Raw genomic sequence first — 15,811 nt, forward strand, 5'->3', positions numbered from 1 at the left:
GGAATAGAGCCTTCACTTTCATTTTAAGCCTTTACTTTCTAAATAACTGAAAAGGCACTACTACCTACCCAGTCATAGCTCCTTTCAAGTTCAAAATGATCTTCTTGGTGGTTTGATTGTAAGAATCTGTCTCGTCTGGCAGCTAGAACCAACTCAGGAACTCACAAATTCTTGACCTTGAGATCCGCTGAAGTTAGAAATGCCCATTTCTCATGATGGTGATTTTGTGGGGGAAAAACATAAAGCAACAAGGCAGCCAGAGATGTGAGAGCCAGTCTTAGCCTCATGTGTTCTCATGTACTTGTAGCCAACATTGTCTCATGGAGAAGGGAGAGAAATTCCCTAATCCCTCCCCCCAGAATAGCAAAGGAGAATGAGCAGAATCCCAAAGGAATATCCCAAAAGAAAAAGGGAAATGGAATTTAGCTCTTATAGCCCCCTGAGTGTGGTGATTCTTCCTGGCTCAATTGCTTGTCATTTTTGATACCATCCAAGTCATAGATATTAATGAGGAGTTAGTTAACTTGTGTCTTAAAGAAAGGAGCCAGATACATGCCCTACAGAAAAGAACCAGATTACGTGTCCAGTTCCATGGGAAATGCTCCAGCTCAGCAGATAAAGAGATTAGATGTGGGGTCCAGTGATACAATGGTTATCCTTGTTAAGCTATTCTTGTCAAATGGCAGGTGCAGAGAATGCTCATAATTTTGGGTCAGTTTAATATTGTAAAGGAGATATTGTAAAGACAGAGACTTTAATTTCTTAACTGCTTTTCAAACTTCTAGACTCTACCCTTTTCAAATTCACTTGCTCATAGGTGTCAACATCACTCCCCTGCTTCAAAGTCCTCAGTGGCTCCCTATTACTTGTCAAATTAAGTATAGGCTTCTTAGCCTGGCATTCAAGGCTTTCCTACCTTTCCTACCTGATCCTAGATTTAGAAGGAAAAGTCACCTAAAAACTATTTAGATCAATGCCCTGATGTTGCAGATGAGGAAACTGAGGCTGGTAGAGATTAAGTGTCTTGCTTAAGGTAGAAAACAGCAGATCTTGAATTCAAATCTACTTCTGCTAACTTCCTATCAGACTTGCTTTCTGCTCTATTATACTATCTCTCACTCTAATCCCTATTATGTAGTCTATGTTTCAATGGAGCTAGAAAGTTGCCATTCCCTCATTCTTGTCCTACCCGTTACTCTATTCAGACCTTTAAAAATATGTAACAATTACTATCATAATTAGGCTTTATATAGTTTCTAAAGTTTGTAATATATTCTACATATATTATCTCATTTGATCCTCTGAACAATTCTGTCAGATGGGTGCTATTATTATCCTCATTTTATAGATGGGAAAACTTGGGTTGAAAGAAAAGTCATTGACTTACCCAAGATCACCCATACACATACACATATCTGAGGTCAAATCTGAACTCTCGGCTTTCTGACTGCAAGCTCTATATTCTGTGCACTATGGCACCACCTAGCTGCCTCCTGGCAACTCTAAAAGACTATAAATGGAGAAGATGGCAACTTGCATCCTTGGATGAAGTTGATATATTAGGAGATCCCTCTTATCAATTAAATCAAAGCTTCAGTCCCTATCCTGATTATGAGCTTACCTACCCTTAACAAACACAAATATTCCAGGGTATTTAGAACAGAAAAAGGAGATTTATGGAATCATGAACTCTGTTCATCCACAAATCTCTAAGCCTACTGCTTTCTCTAAGAAGAAGAGCAGCCTTTAATTTATTCCAAATTTAGATACTCTAAAACCTTTGTTCATGACCCCCCCTATGCCTGGAATGGACTCCACTGTACTCCCAATATCCACCTGCTGGAATCTTCCCATCCTTTAAAGCCCACATCAGTCACCACCCTCCCAAACTGTAAATAATCTCTTCCTAAAATTCCTTCAAGGATTTTTCTTATAGCATTGTCTCTGTCTTTGGCCCTTACCATAATCCATTTATTCTGTTTTTCCTGTGTGCATATCTAATCTTCCCAACTAGATTATAAACCTCTAGGAGGAAATAACTGTGCTTTCTTCAGCTAAACCCAGAGCAAAGGGGGCCTTTCATGATGTAAGTGCATGGTAAGTAAGTAAGTTTTGAATTCTGTTGAAATTCAAAAGAAATTAGCTTCAGTTCTTTATGGACTTTGTCCATGGGTTCTAAAGGCCATCTCCAGAGGGGAGCCTTAAACTCTTCCGAACAATAATTGAGTTGCTAGAATATGTGGGTAGTCTCCCAAGGAGATGACTTTGGGGGAAAAAAGCATCACTAGTTTAATCTCTCAGTGCTCTAGGTAACTCTCTAAGATTATAAACTGCAAAGAAGATACCAATCTCCATTGGTAGAAGGAATCTCCTCACTTTGGAATAATCTCTCTCAATGACATCCAGCTGCTATCCGACTTTGTTTTTAATAGCACCTTAATTCCAAACTTTAGCCTTCAACCTACTCCTGTACCCAGCATATCATCCCTGTAACAAAGACCAAAAAAATCAGTTCAGCAAATAAACCAACATATCAACGGTGTCTGGTAATATGTGCAATACACCATTTCCATAGTGCCACAGCTCTGTAAAGAAGGAAGGGATATACATCCTTGGAACTATTCTCTGGTTCAAGCTTGGTCATTATAATTACTCATATCCTGTGTATTTTGCTGTCTATATATTAGTATATATAGTAATACTTATATGTTATATATAGTATATAATATCTATATATTAGCTATCTCTATATATTAGTGCTCTTGTAAGTTCCAGAAAGTCCCAACTGAGTTGTACTTATACTTTGTGTCTCCCTCAGTGCCTAGTTTGGACAGATAGGTGATGCAGTGAATAAAGTGCCAGAGAAGTCAAGAAGATCTGAGTTCAAATCCAGCCTTAGATACAAGCTAGCTGTGTGACACTGAGCAAGTCACTTTACTCTGTTGGCCTCAGGTTCCTCATCTATAAAATGAGTGGGAGAAGGAAGTAGCAAACCATTCCAGGAGCTTTGTCAAGAAAACACTTCAGATATGACTAGAATGAAATAACAATAACTATATCTAGCACAATATTCTGCATACAGTAGGTGCTTAATAAGTGCTTGCTGAAGGGATGAATGGAAGAGTGAGTGGATGTTATCTCTCCCTAATATCTCTTTCAGGAAGAATTGGTACTGGGATCCAAACCCAAAGTATATGTGTATTTGGGGCTGAAGGAGAGGAGGTTAAAAGAGGGAGAGAAAACTTTTCCTCCATTTTCATATATCAAGTTGTCTTAGAATGTGTGAAAACTACCAAGTGGAGGAGTAACAGATGTATGTGAATGTAATGGTGCTGTGATATGTGTATGTGTATTAGTGTGGGTGTATTGCAAAGGGAAGGGGGAGTGTTGCCACCACTCAGCTGGGTGTGAAGTAGGATGACTGGTCTGCCGTGTCCAAGCTGGATATCTGGCTCAGGTGGCTAGGAGGTTGTGGTTCAGCACCATGGATTGCCTAGTCTTCTTAAATAGCCTTCCTTTCCTGGTTTGACCTCTAGATGATATGTGTAATTGGTCTCAGTTTGGAACAGCTAAGAGGCTATTTGGAGGACAAAGAAAGTGAAGCATTTTAAGGAACTTGATAAAATCTAGAAAACTGTGGGAAAAGAGGACACAAGAAAAAAGAGCCCAATGAAAGCTTAGAGGAGCTAAATTTGGAATAAATTAAAGTCTGTTCTTCATATAGAAAGAAGTAGGCTTAGAGATTTGTGGATGAACCTAGTTCTCTTTGACTTTTTTCTCTTCCTTATTCTCCATATCCAAAAGGATGCTAACTGGCTGTCTGTTCTACCCTTCCAGTAGAATGTAAGCTTCTTGAAGGCAGGATTTTTTAAAATTTTTCTTTCCTTGGTTGTCTGACATACAGCAGGCATTTAATAAATGTTTGTTGAACTGAATTCTGCTTTTAAAAATTCTTGCATTTGTGCCCTCTTACCTTTCCTACAACGGCTACATAGTTAAGTCTCTTATTGTTATTGTTGGCAGTTGGATCTGATTCTTTGTGATGTCATTTTTTGGGGTTCTCTTGGCAAGGGTACTGGAATGATTGGCCATTTTCTTCTCAAGTTCATTTGAGAGATGAAGAAACTGAAGCAAATAGGGTTAAGTAACTTGCCCAGGGTGGCAAAGCTAATAAATGTCTCAGGTAGGATTTGAATTCAGGAAGACTAGTCTCTCTGACTCTAGCTCAGTGTTGTATCCACTATGGCGCCACCTGGCTGCCCAGTCTCTTATTATCTCTCCCATGAATTATCCCTATAAGTTTCCTAACTGGTTCCCTCTTGCTTCCTTCCATTATCTCCCTTCTCCAATCCATCTTCCTTAGAGCTACCAAAAGAATCTTCCTGAGGCATAGATCTGACCACATTGCTGTCCTACTCAACGATCCTAGCAGATCATTATTACCTACAGGATAAAAAAAAATACTAACTCCTAAATTGGGTTTTTAAGACCCTACACAACTTGACTTCCACCTGGCTTTCCAAACATTTCATTCTAATTTTTTGTTCTCTATATTCTAGCCAAATGTTGCTATTAGCTTTTCCTTAATCTAATCCTGCTTCCTCCTTCACTGAAGCGGTTCCCCAGTCCCCCCTTCTCTCCCAAGATATATCATCTTCCTACAAGGCTCATTCATCTGAGCAATAGCCACAGGCTTAGCCTTTAAAAGAAGGCTGAATGTGACTTCTAAAGGTGGAAGAACTGAAGAGAGAGAGAGAGAGAGGTCAGTCAGAAGGGAGGAAAGGGCCACATGCAAATATAGACTCACTTCCTTGGAAAGAGGCCTATGATAGGGACCATGATGGAGTAGTTCCTGGACCAAGGCTAAGACCTGGTTCAAACCAGGAAACTCACTAGCAGTGATCAAGGGTAAGATGCAGGTTTGCTCATCAGAGCCTGTATATATAGCTTGGTTTACATAACTGCATAAACTTTTGCCTATTTTTGTATATCCTCAATACTTAGCAAGGTGCCTAAAACACAGTAGCTTTTTAATAAATGTTTACTGACTTAAATTATTGTACATTATATGCTCTGATGGGGCAGCTAGGTAGCACAGTGGATAGAGTCAGCCCAAGTCGGAAAAGCTGAGTTGAAATCTGACCTCAGACACTTATTAACTGTGTGACAAGTACTTTACCCTGTTTGTTTTCATTTCCTAATCTGTAAAATTAGCTGGAGAAAGAAATGGAAAACCACTCAAGTATCTTGGCCAAGAAAATCCCAAATGGGGCTCCAAGAGTCAGATAAAACTGCATAACAATAAAAAATATGGATTGTATAGCTCTGGGGAGGAAAAAGAATGACAATTGTCTAGTAAGCCAAGGTCCTTTCCTTGATTAGAGAAGAGGGTGTTCCCATTGTGGCAGTATAAGTTCAAGACAAATGCTTAGGACATCAAAGGTTGTGGGTCTTGCTGGGAGTGGGACTCAGGGTTCCATTGTAAGTTGGGAAGATGATATTGGTACATGAGGAAGGCAGAGACCCATTTTGCTGAGGGGGATTGCTTGATTCTCTAGCAACCCTGAGTGTTTTCCTTTTAAGGGAGATAGTACTAGAAATCTGGAGGCTAAGAAGAGAGGGAAGAAGTGTCTTAACTCTTCAGGGGCTTGGGTATAAATCCATTTTATCTTGGGTTAAATAGAAATCCTATTCTATATTCAAATGTAGGTAACTATGCAAAGCATTCTGGGAACCTTAAAGGTAAACTATTAATAAATATTTGTTGAGTCCAATTGAATTCAGGACTTCAGTAAAGAGCCTCAAGTTACATTATACTCTAATTATTTGTAGCCTTTTCTTAACCCCACCTATTAGAATATAAGCTCCTTGTGGTCAGGACTGTGTCCCTTTTTCATCCTTATATCCACTAGTGCCAGGTGGAGGCTGTGCGCCATATTCTATGAACACATGCAACAAACCAATTGAATGGAGGGAGACCAAACACAAAACCAGAACATTGTGATTCTGTATTCAAGGAGGCTTTTATTTGGTTCAGACCCAGGCACAACTGTTAAGAGAAGCTCATGATAGTTAGAAGATGCACCCTTCAATGCCTTCACCCTTACTGCCAGCACACTTTGAGACTAATGTCACAGAAATTAAACTGATCATCTTCTCGTGCCAGAATCCTAGGCTAGAGAAACAGAGGGGCTGACCCAAGGGAACAGCACTTGGGATGCTTGAGAAATAGTTGCTAAGGTGGCTTTTCTTGTTGTTCATCATGACTGATTCTTCATATTCCCATTTGGGATTTTCTTGGCAAAAATACTGTAGTATTTTGTAATTTCCTTCTCCAACTCATCTTTTAGATGAGCACATAAGGTTAAGTGACTTGCCCAAGATCACACAGCTAACAAGTATCTGCGGTCAGATTTGAACTCATGAAGATGAGTTTTCCTGACTCCGGCCCTGTGCTCTATCTATTCTACCACTTACACTAAAAATAGTACAACAGAATGAAGGCATAACTTGGAAATCAGAAAGCCTGGGTTCAAATCCCAGCTCTGCCACTTATTACCTGGATAACCTTGGTAAAAGAAGTAAATTAAGTAAGTCACTTAATTTCTCTGGACTTCCATTTCCTCATCCTTAACATGAGAGGGTTAGAATAATCCCTTTTAGGACTAGTGCCTTCCTTCTGGTATTTCTCTGTGTATCTCATTTGTCTGTTGTCTGCTATATTAAACTGTAAACTCCATGAGGGCAGGGCTGTCTTTATGTCCTCAGTGCCTCACACATAGTAGGCGCTTAATAAATGCTTATTGTCTAAGTCCATAACTTACGTATGTTTTGTCCAATTCAATTCAGCAGATATTTATTTGTGTGCAGAGCTAGTCACAGAGCTGGCTGATGAAAATTCAAAGCTGAGATCATATCATGGCATGGTATGTAGTCCTCTTGCCTAGAGCTAGGCTTTGTATTTCAAAGAGTTGGAAGCAGCATTTTAACAGGAAAACAAAACCTTTGCTAATTCCTTGTCTTCTCCAGTTGAATACTGTCTTCATTTGCTTCAGATGCCCCAAGTCAGACCCAACAGCTTTCTCTCCCTGGAATTCTTACTGAGCTCCAATCCAAGGGGTGCTCTCTCTCTGGTCCTCTGCCAATGTATACATATTTGGTGCCATATTTTCTAAGGAGAACACCTTTCCCAAAGAATGATTCTCCTTCAAACCTGCTCCAGACTGTTAGTTAGGCTATCCCAAAGATGAATGGAACATAAACTTAGAGCAGGAAAGATCCTCTGAAGCATTTGGTCCCAACTCATTTTACAGATGAGAAAACTAAGATCCAGAGAGGGCAGGTGGATTGTTGAGGGTTACACAGACAGCAAGAAGTAGAGCTGAGATTTGAATCCAGGTCTCTGACCCCAAATCTGTGGCTTTTTTCAAGATACCAAGTTGCTTCTTATCATATCTAAGTATCTGAGTGCTGGAAACCTATTCCATGTTTCCCTGAAGCACGCAGCTTGTTGTCACAGTTAGGGAAGTCAGCTGCTTGTTAAACACCCACAACTGGGGAAAGTGACAGTATTTCGGTGCCAACTCTGCTGCTGCTGCTAAAAAGCACAGCCGTCTTCTGCATTTAGAGTCACGGCTGCACCAAGGCCATGCTGGCTGCAAGGGAGCAGAGTGGAGCCGAGAGCCATCTGTCAGGGTTGGCCATCTGCCCGGGCTTGGACCGCTGAGTAACAGGTAGAGGGCCGCCCAAGGTAACAGGTGGCTCTGCTTCCTCCCTGGCCTGGAAAAGTTACCAGGTGAGTCCCATGCTGGGTCGGCCCTTCCCTAGATCCTAGAATTCAGAGCCAAAAGAGACAATCCAGTCCAACAGGGACTGGATTAAAAAGGGAAAAACTGAGGTCTAGTAAGAAGCGATTGGATTAAAATCATAGAGGTACTTTTGGAATCCAGGTTTTTTGACTCCTAATCTTTGCTTTTTCCTCTACTCTTTATTGTTGCTCACCTTCTTTTGGGGAGCAACCAAGTCCCCAAAGAGGGCCCACTGACAAGGAGCAAAAAGGGACCCAAAAGCCATTGCATCCAATCTCATTATTTTACAGTAGAGGTAACTGAGCATAAGGAGTTGTGCCTTGGCCAGGGTCACATGACATGGTCAATGTCTGAGTCAGGATTTGAACTCAGGCCTTCCTGAGGTTAAGCCCAGTCTCCTATCCACTGGGCTGTCTGAAAGACTACACCATAAACTAGAAGAGATAGAAGGTCATAGTAGACACTGCTAGACATGGAGTCAGAAAGACCTGAACCTCAGATATTTTACTTAGTATTATCTCTGCTTCCATTCTTTATCTTTTATTATTATTTTGTTATTTATTATTAAATAAATAATTGAAATTCCTTATTATTTATTACTCCTAAAGTACTGACCTATCTCCCAGGCTTGTTGTGAGGATCGAATTAGATATTTGTAAAATTTCTGCAAACTTTATTAACATTATGGAAGAGGCTGAGTAAACCTGCCTTCTGTCTGCCCCAATGGGTCTCAGGATGACCTGTGCCCTGACCCCAGGTTCTATCATCAGGGATAACTGGAAAGATCTTCTATCTCCTATCCACCAAATCTTTACCCTTTCCTTTATTCAAGACCTTCCCCATAAACAGACAGGGTTAGTGCTAGTCCCAGGGTTCAGATTTAAAAAAAAAAAAAAAAAAACCAGCAAAAATAGTCCCTGCTTTGAAGAGACTCTTCAATCAGGAAACTGATTCTTTAAAGCTCAGGGATCAAAGGAACAGCCCTGCCACACCAGGAAACCCCTCTGTGGCTTCCTGAGGGCAGTGGGGAGGGAGATCAAATAGAAATAGAGACACCTAGAAACCAGCTGCATCCACCCACTTGTTTTGTTTTCAATATTGTAATTAATAATAGAACTGAATATATAGAATAGAATATATGAATATATAGAATATATTCATAGAGAATATATGAATATATGAAAAATTGTTTACCTCAAAACTTACAGGAATCATTGGATTCCTGGCACATGAACTAATGGACAATGTGTAAATGTGTAAATTCTCATGTTAATTCATGTTGTTTGTTACATCACTACTAGCCTGTGTTATATTGCTATGTGCTTATGTAACTGTGTGTAATGCCTCCCATACTGATGGATTTATGTACACCTTGTTTCAAGTTTCAGTATAATTATAATCTTTTGTATTTTATTTGCTGCTTTCAAAAACATTATTCTAAGGAAGGGTTCCTGGATTTCACCACACTGACAAAAGGGACACAGCACCAGAAAGGTCAAGAATCCCTAATTTAGCCCAATTTCCTTTTTACAGAACCAGCATCACGTCCCCAACTCACAACAGAGCCAGGGCTTGAATATGGCCTCTCTTCGCCACTTGCACCACACTGTCTGGGGCGGGGCTATGGAAAAAACGGCTTTAAGCTCAGAGTGGGCTATTACAAGAAGAGAGTTGGACTGTGACTCCTTGAAACTCCCAGAAAGCAGCCTCCATCAGTCTTCAGACTAGAGGTTGTATGCTGTGAGGGAAGATGATGTCACTGGGCTGGGGAAGAGGCCAAGCTATGACCCAGGCCGGCCACTAGATGGTAGCCAAGTGCTGGAAAACTTGCACAACCTTGCTTTTTTCTCTCTCTCTCTCTCTTTTTTTCTTCTTTTTTAAAAATAATTATAACGTTTAATTGACAGAACCCATGCCTGGATAATTTTTTACAACACTATCCCTTGCACTGACTTCTGTTCCGATTTTTCCCCTCCTTCCCTCCATTCCCTCCCTGAGATGACAAGCAGTCTTATGTATGTTATTTTTTTTTATTATTATAGTAACTTTTTATTGACAGAATCCATGCCAGGATAATTTTTTTTTACAACATTATCCCTTGCACTCACTTCTGTTCCGATTTTTCCCTCCCACGCTCCACCCCCTCCCCTAGATGGCAAGCAGTCCTATGTATGTTAAATATGTCGCAGTATATCCTATATACAATGTATGTGTGCAGAACCGAACAGTTTTCTTGTTGCACAGGAAGAATTGGATTCAGAAGGTAAAAATAACCCAGGAAGAAAAACAAAAATGCAAACAGTTTACATTCATTTCCCAGTGTTCTTTCTTTGGGTGTAGCTGCTTCTGTCCATCGTTGATCAATTGGAACTGAGTTAGGTCTCTTTGTCAAAGAAATCCACTTCCATCAGATTACATCCTCATACATTATCGTTGTTGAAGTGTATAATGATCTCCTGGTTCTGCTCATTTCACTTGGCATTAGTTCATGTAACTCTCCAAGCCTCTCTGTATTCATCCTGCTGGTCATTTCTTACAGAACAATAATATTCCATAGCATTCATATACCACAATTTACCCAACCATTCTCCAACTGATGGGCATCCATTCATTTTCCAGCTTCTGGCTACTACAAACAGGGCTGCCACAAACATTTTAGCACTACAGGTCCCTTTCCCTTCTTTAGTATCTCCTTGGGGTATAAGCCCAGTAGAAACACTGCTGGATCAAAGGGTATGCACAGTTTGATAACTTTTTGGGCATAAGTCCAGATTGCTCTCCAGAATGGCTAGATTTGTTCACAACTCCACCAACAATGCACCAGTGTCCCTGTTTTCCTACATCCCCTCCAACATTCATCATTATTTTTTCCTGTCATCTTAGCCAATCTGACAGGTGTGTAGTGGTATTTCAGAGTTGTCTTAATTTGCATTTCTCTGATCAATAGTGATTCGGAACACTCTTTCATATGAGTGGAAATAGTTTTAATTTCATCATCTGAGAATTGTCTGTTTATATCCTTTGACCATTTATCAATTGGAGAATGGCTTGATTTTTTATAAATTAGAGTCAATTTTCTATATATTTTGGAAATGAGGCCTTTATAAGAACCTTTAACTGTGAAAATATTTTCCCAGTTTGTTGCTTCCCTTCTAATCTTGTTTGCATTAGTTTTGCTTGTACAAAGCCTTTTTAATTTGATGTAATCAAAATTGTCTATTTTATGATCAATAATGGTCTCTAGTTCATCTTTGGTCATAAATTCCTTCCTCCTCCACAAGTCTGAGAGGTAAACTATCCTATGCTCCTCTAATTTATTTATAATCTCGCTCTTTATGCCTAAATCATAGACCCATTTTGATCTTATCTTGGTATACGGTGTTAAGTGTGGGTCCATGCCTAATTTCTGCATACTAATTTCCAGTTTTCCCAGAAGTTTTTATCAAATAATGAATTTTTATCCCAAAAGGTAGGATCTTTGGGTTTGTCAAACACTGGATTGCTATAGTTGACTATTTTGTCTTGTGAACCTAACCTGTTCCACTGATCAACTAGTCTATTTCTTAGCCAATACCAAATGGTTTTGGTGACTGCTGCTTTATAATATAGTTTTAGATCAGGTACAGCTAGGCCACCTTCATTTGATTTTTTTTTTCATTAATTCCCTTGAGATTCTCGACCTTTTGTTCTTCCATATCAATTTCAATGTTATTTTTTCTAAATCATTAAAATATTTTCTTGGGAGTCTGATTGGTATAGCACTAAATAAACAGGTTAGTTTAGGGAGTATGGACAGCCTTGCTTTGGAGGATCCTTTCTGTATCAGGGTGACCTTTTACCCTGATGCTATGAAGATTTGAAAAATCCTTCCAATTTCACAAATTATCTTTTCTCTAAGGAGAACACTAAGGTGTCACAGACATGAAGTTCTCACCATTTGGGGAAAGAAGAAAGAGAGAGAGAGAGAGAGAGAGAGAGAGAGAAGGGAGGAAAGAAAGAAGGAAAGAAGGAAGGAAGGAAGGAAGGAAGGAAGGAAGGAAGGAAGGAAGGAAGGAAGGAAGGAAGGAAGGAAGGAAGGAAGGGAAGGAGGGAGGGAGAGAGGAAGGAAGGGAGGAAGGAAAGAAGGAAGGAAGGAAGGAGGGAGGGAGGAAGGAAGGGAGGAAGGAAAGAAGGAAGGAAGGAAGGAAGGAGGGAGGGAGGGAGGAAGGAAGGAAGGAAGGAAGAAAATCATCCATCTGGCTAAAACTGCATGCCACCATTGAAAAGCAAATCTGGTGACATCACTAAATGATATCAGCAGCATGAGCTACCTATTCATGAATGTGCAATGGGCATTTGTTTTTTCTTTGTGTGTCCACTGACGGAGTGTGTACTTATATGCCCCAAAATGATAGAGAAGATATTTTATCTCTATTTTAAAAACAAACAAACTATGATTCTTAATTAAATGTGCTTTGGGGTGGATGAGCCTTCACACGGCACTTTGAATCTGGAGGTTCTGCGAGGGGAACATTAGCGTGAGCTCTCGGTTGCTGCATTTACTGATCTCCTTATCTGTTGTTTGTCCTTCATTCTCCAAGAGACCCCAGCATCAGGGAGGGGATCCCATGACACACAAGTGTGCTGGGTTTAAGTGCGGGTGCGATGTGTACAATCATCCAAAGCCTTTTGGGTCCTGTGGCAAAATGTAGATAAAGCAACTGGATCTCTTTGATTTCCCCGTGGAATGTGAGGTGGGGCAGGGATTGCTTTGGTTTGTTCTCTCTGTAACCTCAGTTACCTGGGTTTCTTGCCGAGCCTGGGAGCAACTTGTAAGAGACTCTGCGAAACCTCAGAGAAAATGCTGACACAAGACTGCATTTCTGCTTGAGATGTGGGTGGATGTTAGCGCTATGTAAGACAAAGACATTCTTCTTTCTTTCTTTGAGAGAAGACAGGCATAGTTCCTTGCATTCTCTTTAGGACCAGCTCCTTGAACGTGGATAGACAGATAGACAGACAGGCAGGCTGTGGAAGTTTGTACACATGTAAGAATATTGACAGCTAGGGGGCGCCATAGTGGATAGAGTACTGGGCCTGGAATCGGGAAGACTCATCTTCCCAAGTTCAAATCTGGCCTCAGATACTTACTAGCTGTGGGAATTTGGGCAAGTCACTTAACCCCACTTGCCTCAGTTTTCTCATCTGTAAAATAAACTGGAGAAGGAAATAGCAAATCACTCTAATATCTTTGCCAAGAAAATCCCCAATGGAGTCAATTGAAATGACTCAACAACACCACATGTAAGAGAAGACATATCCTCAAGATTGATATCTTCCCTCCCTAGAAACTAAGGGGAATTGCCCTTAGGATGAGTATGCACTTTGCACCTGGAGTGTAGCACAGAACCTTATATACAGTAGGCACTTAATAAAGGTACTCAATTGAAGTGATTTTCATACCTCTTCCCTTCTCCTTCTCTTTGCCTTTTCTGTATTTGTTACCATCCCCTTCCTCTTTTTATATTCTTTCCCCACTACGATGTAAATGAGCAATTTGCAAAAACATTAGCAAACCTTAAAACACTATATACATAATAACTATTATTACTATTTACATTTATCTGTCTCTTTCCTATTCATTGTCCCTTTCCCCTTCTTTCAGCCTCCTTCCCTTTCTTCTGCCTCACCCCTCTGCCTCCTTTGTTCCTCCTTCCCATCCCTCTATTCCCTCATTCCCTTCCCTTGAGACCACCCATTGAATTCTAATCTACCCCAGCCTAACTTGGGTTTAACAGAGAGTGGATGGGTAGGGAGACGGCATTTTGAAATACTGTATTCTGGGACGATCAAGGCAGGAAGGTGACACAGAGGCCGATCGGGCCTCAGTGAGGCTGAAGGACAGAATGGGTTTATTGGGGAGGGGAGAGTGATATGGTCAGAAATACTCGATGACTCTGAAGAGATTGAGATGAGAAAAAGGAGGAGGGTGGGATTCAGAGATGGCCAGGTATCCTGTGCACTGGCATCTCCTCTCCCACTCTCTCCCTGCATTTGTATCCTCGACAGGATGTCCATGGAGGTAGCGGCATCCACCAAAGAAGACAAGCCATCCTTTGGGTACACAGCGGCTGACACTGTTGGTCCCTGAGTCTGTCTCCTCATCAACATGCACTGTTTGAAGGACTCCTTATCTTCAAGATGTCTAGCAGATGACAGGAATTCTTCACTTTGGGGGGGAGGGGCAGTTCTTAGGATGATATCAGGAAGTCAATGATGTTCCTCCTAAAAATGACACTCCCCAGACCATCTTTCCAATCTCCCCATCCAGGACCCCTTTCATTCAAAAAAGGGAGCTTAGAAACCTCTTGGCTGGCTGACCAACTGTGGAGTTTGGATGAAATAAATACTGCCCCCAAAGCATCCTTCACCATCTTAACCAGAATTCCTTGCTGTCTCCTCCCATTCTGATTCCACATTACTGATCCATACGTTGTAGTTTGAGCGAAAGTATTTACATTCTCCCAAAGAGCTCAGGATGATTCTCTCTCTGCAGAGTCCAGCTCAGTCCTCCAGGTTATGTGACTTTCTTAGAGGCTTCTGCCACTGAGGAATTGTCCTGGATGATTCCATTTCTAGGTTTAACCTTCTCCAAAGGGAAGATGAGAGAGTAGACACTGATCTTTCTCCAAGGACCGTTGTTCCTGCTCAGGAAGCCCCGACCCCACCTGTCTTGGAGCATTCCCAATTTAATCTGGCTGAAGGCAGGAGGCTGAGCCTGTTGACCTCTTCAGCTTCTTCTTAAGGCCTTATGCTGGACACACAAGAGAGGTGGCAATCCTGGCTTTATAAGACTAAGAAAGAAGGGGCCGAAGAGCCAGGCTTCACATGGATGGAAGACGAGGGCTGCCATATGAAGAGATGGTGTGCTGGTATGAGGGTCAAGAAAAAAAATCAGAGATTTGGTCTAAACCCCAAGCTCTCTTCTTACCTCCCTGGTCTTGCATGTACTTGACTCACCTCAACTCAAAACTCTAACAGGGGTCCTCAAACTACAGCCTGAGGGCCAGATGTGGCAACTGAGGATTGTTTATCCCCCTCACCCAGAGCTATGAAGTTTCCTTATTTAAAGGCCCACAAAACAAAGTTTTTGTTTTTACTATAGTCCGGCCCTCCAACAGTCTGAGGGACTGTGAACTGACCCCCTATTTAAAAAGTTTGAGGACCCCTCCGTAGGAGACTTGCTGTCTCCCCTGTCATGGCCTATCCCCTTCCCCACTGTTTCCTTCTCTCCTTTATATCTTCTCTCCATTGCCCCTTCCCTTTTTTCTTTCTTCCCCTCTCCCATTAACCCATTTTTAAATTTTATCCTTCTTCCCTCTCCACTGCCCCTTTCCCATTCTCCCTAACCCCCTGTTCTTCATTTCTCATTATCCCTCCTCTTGTTTCTGCCCAAATCCCTTCCCAATGCCCCTTTCCCTTTTTCTATCCCTCTATGTCCCTCATTTCCCCACTACCCCTCTCTTCTTCTTCCTCTCTCCTCCTTTCCACATGAAACCTTTGTGATCCCCACAAGGGTCACTCAGTCTCATACTGAAGATGTCTCAGTTTCTATGGCTTCTCCCAGATTGCTTTGTGGGAGGCAGAAGAGGTCCAAGAGGGACCTGATGAAGAGGAACAGCCCTCAGAGTTACCTGCCAATTTCTCTTGCCCATTTCCTGGAGTACTATCCATTCTAACCCCAGTAGTTTAAAGTTCTCGGCCTTATATTAAGATAAGGGGCAGTGTCTGGCTATGCCAATAGGGTCAGGAGTAGACTACAAGTATTTGTTGGTGGACCATATGTGCCCTAAGGAGTGCAGATGCACATGTGGTCATGTGTTTGAGCTCGGGACCAAGGTGCTAAGGGCCCCAAGAGAGATGTCGATATGAGAGAGTCAGGATATGTGTCTGCAGTTTCAAAACGCTGAGTCCCAATGAATGTGCCTGGTATTAAGGGAAGCAGAAATCTAAGTGTAAATGGG

The sequence above is a fragment of the Sarcophilus harrisii genome, chromosome 3 (assembly GCF_902635505.1).
Source record: "Sarcophilus harrisii chromosome 3, mSarHar1.11, whole genome shotgun sequence".
In the NCBI taxonomy this organism is placed as follows: domain Eukaryota; kingdom Metazoa; phylum Chordata; class Mammalia; order Dasyuromorphia; family Dasyuridae; genus Sarcophilus; species Sarcophilus harrisii.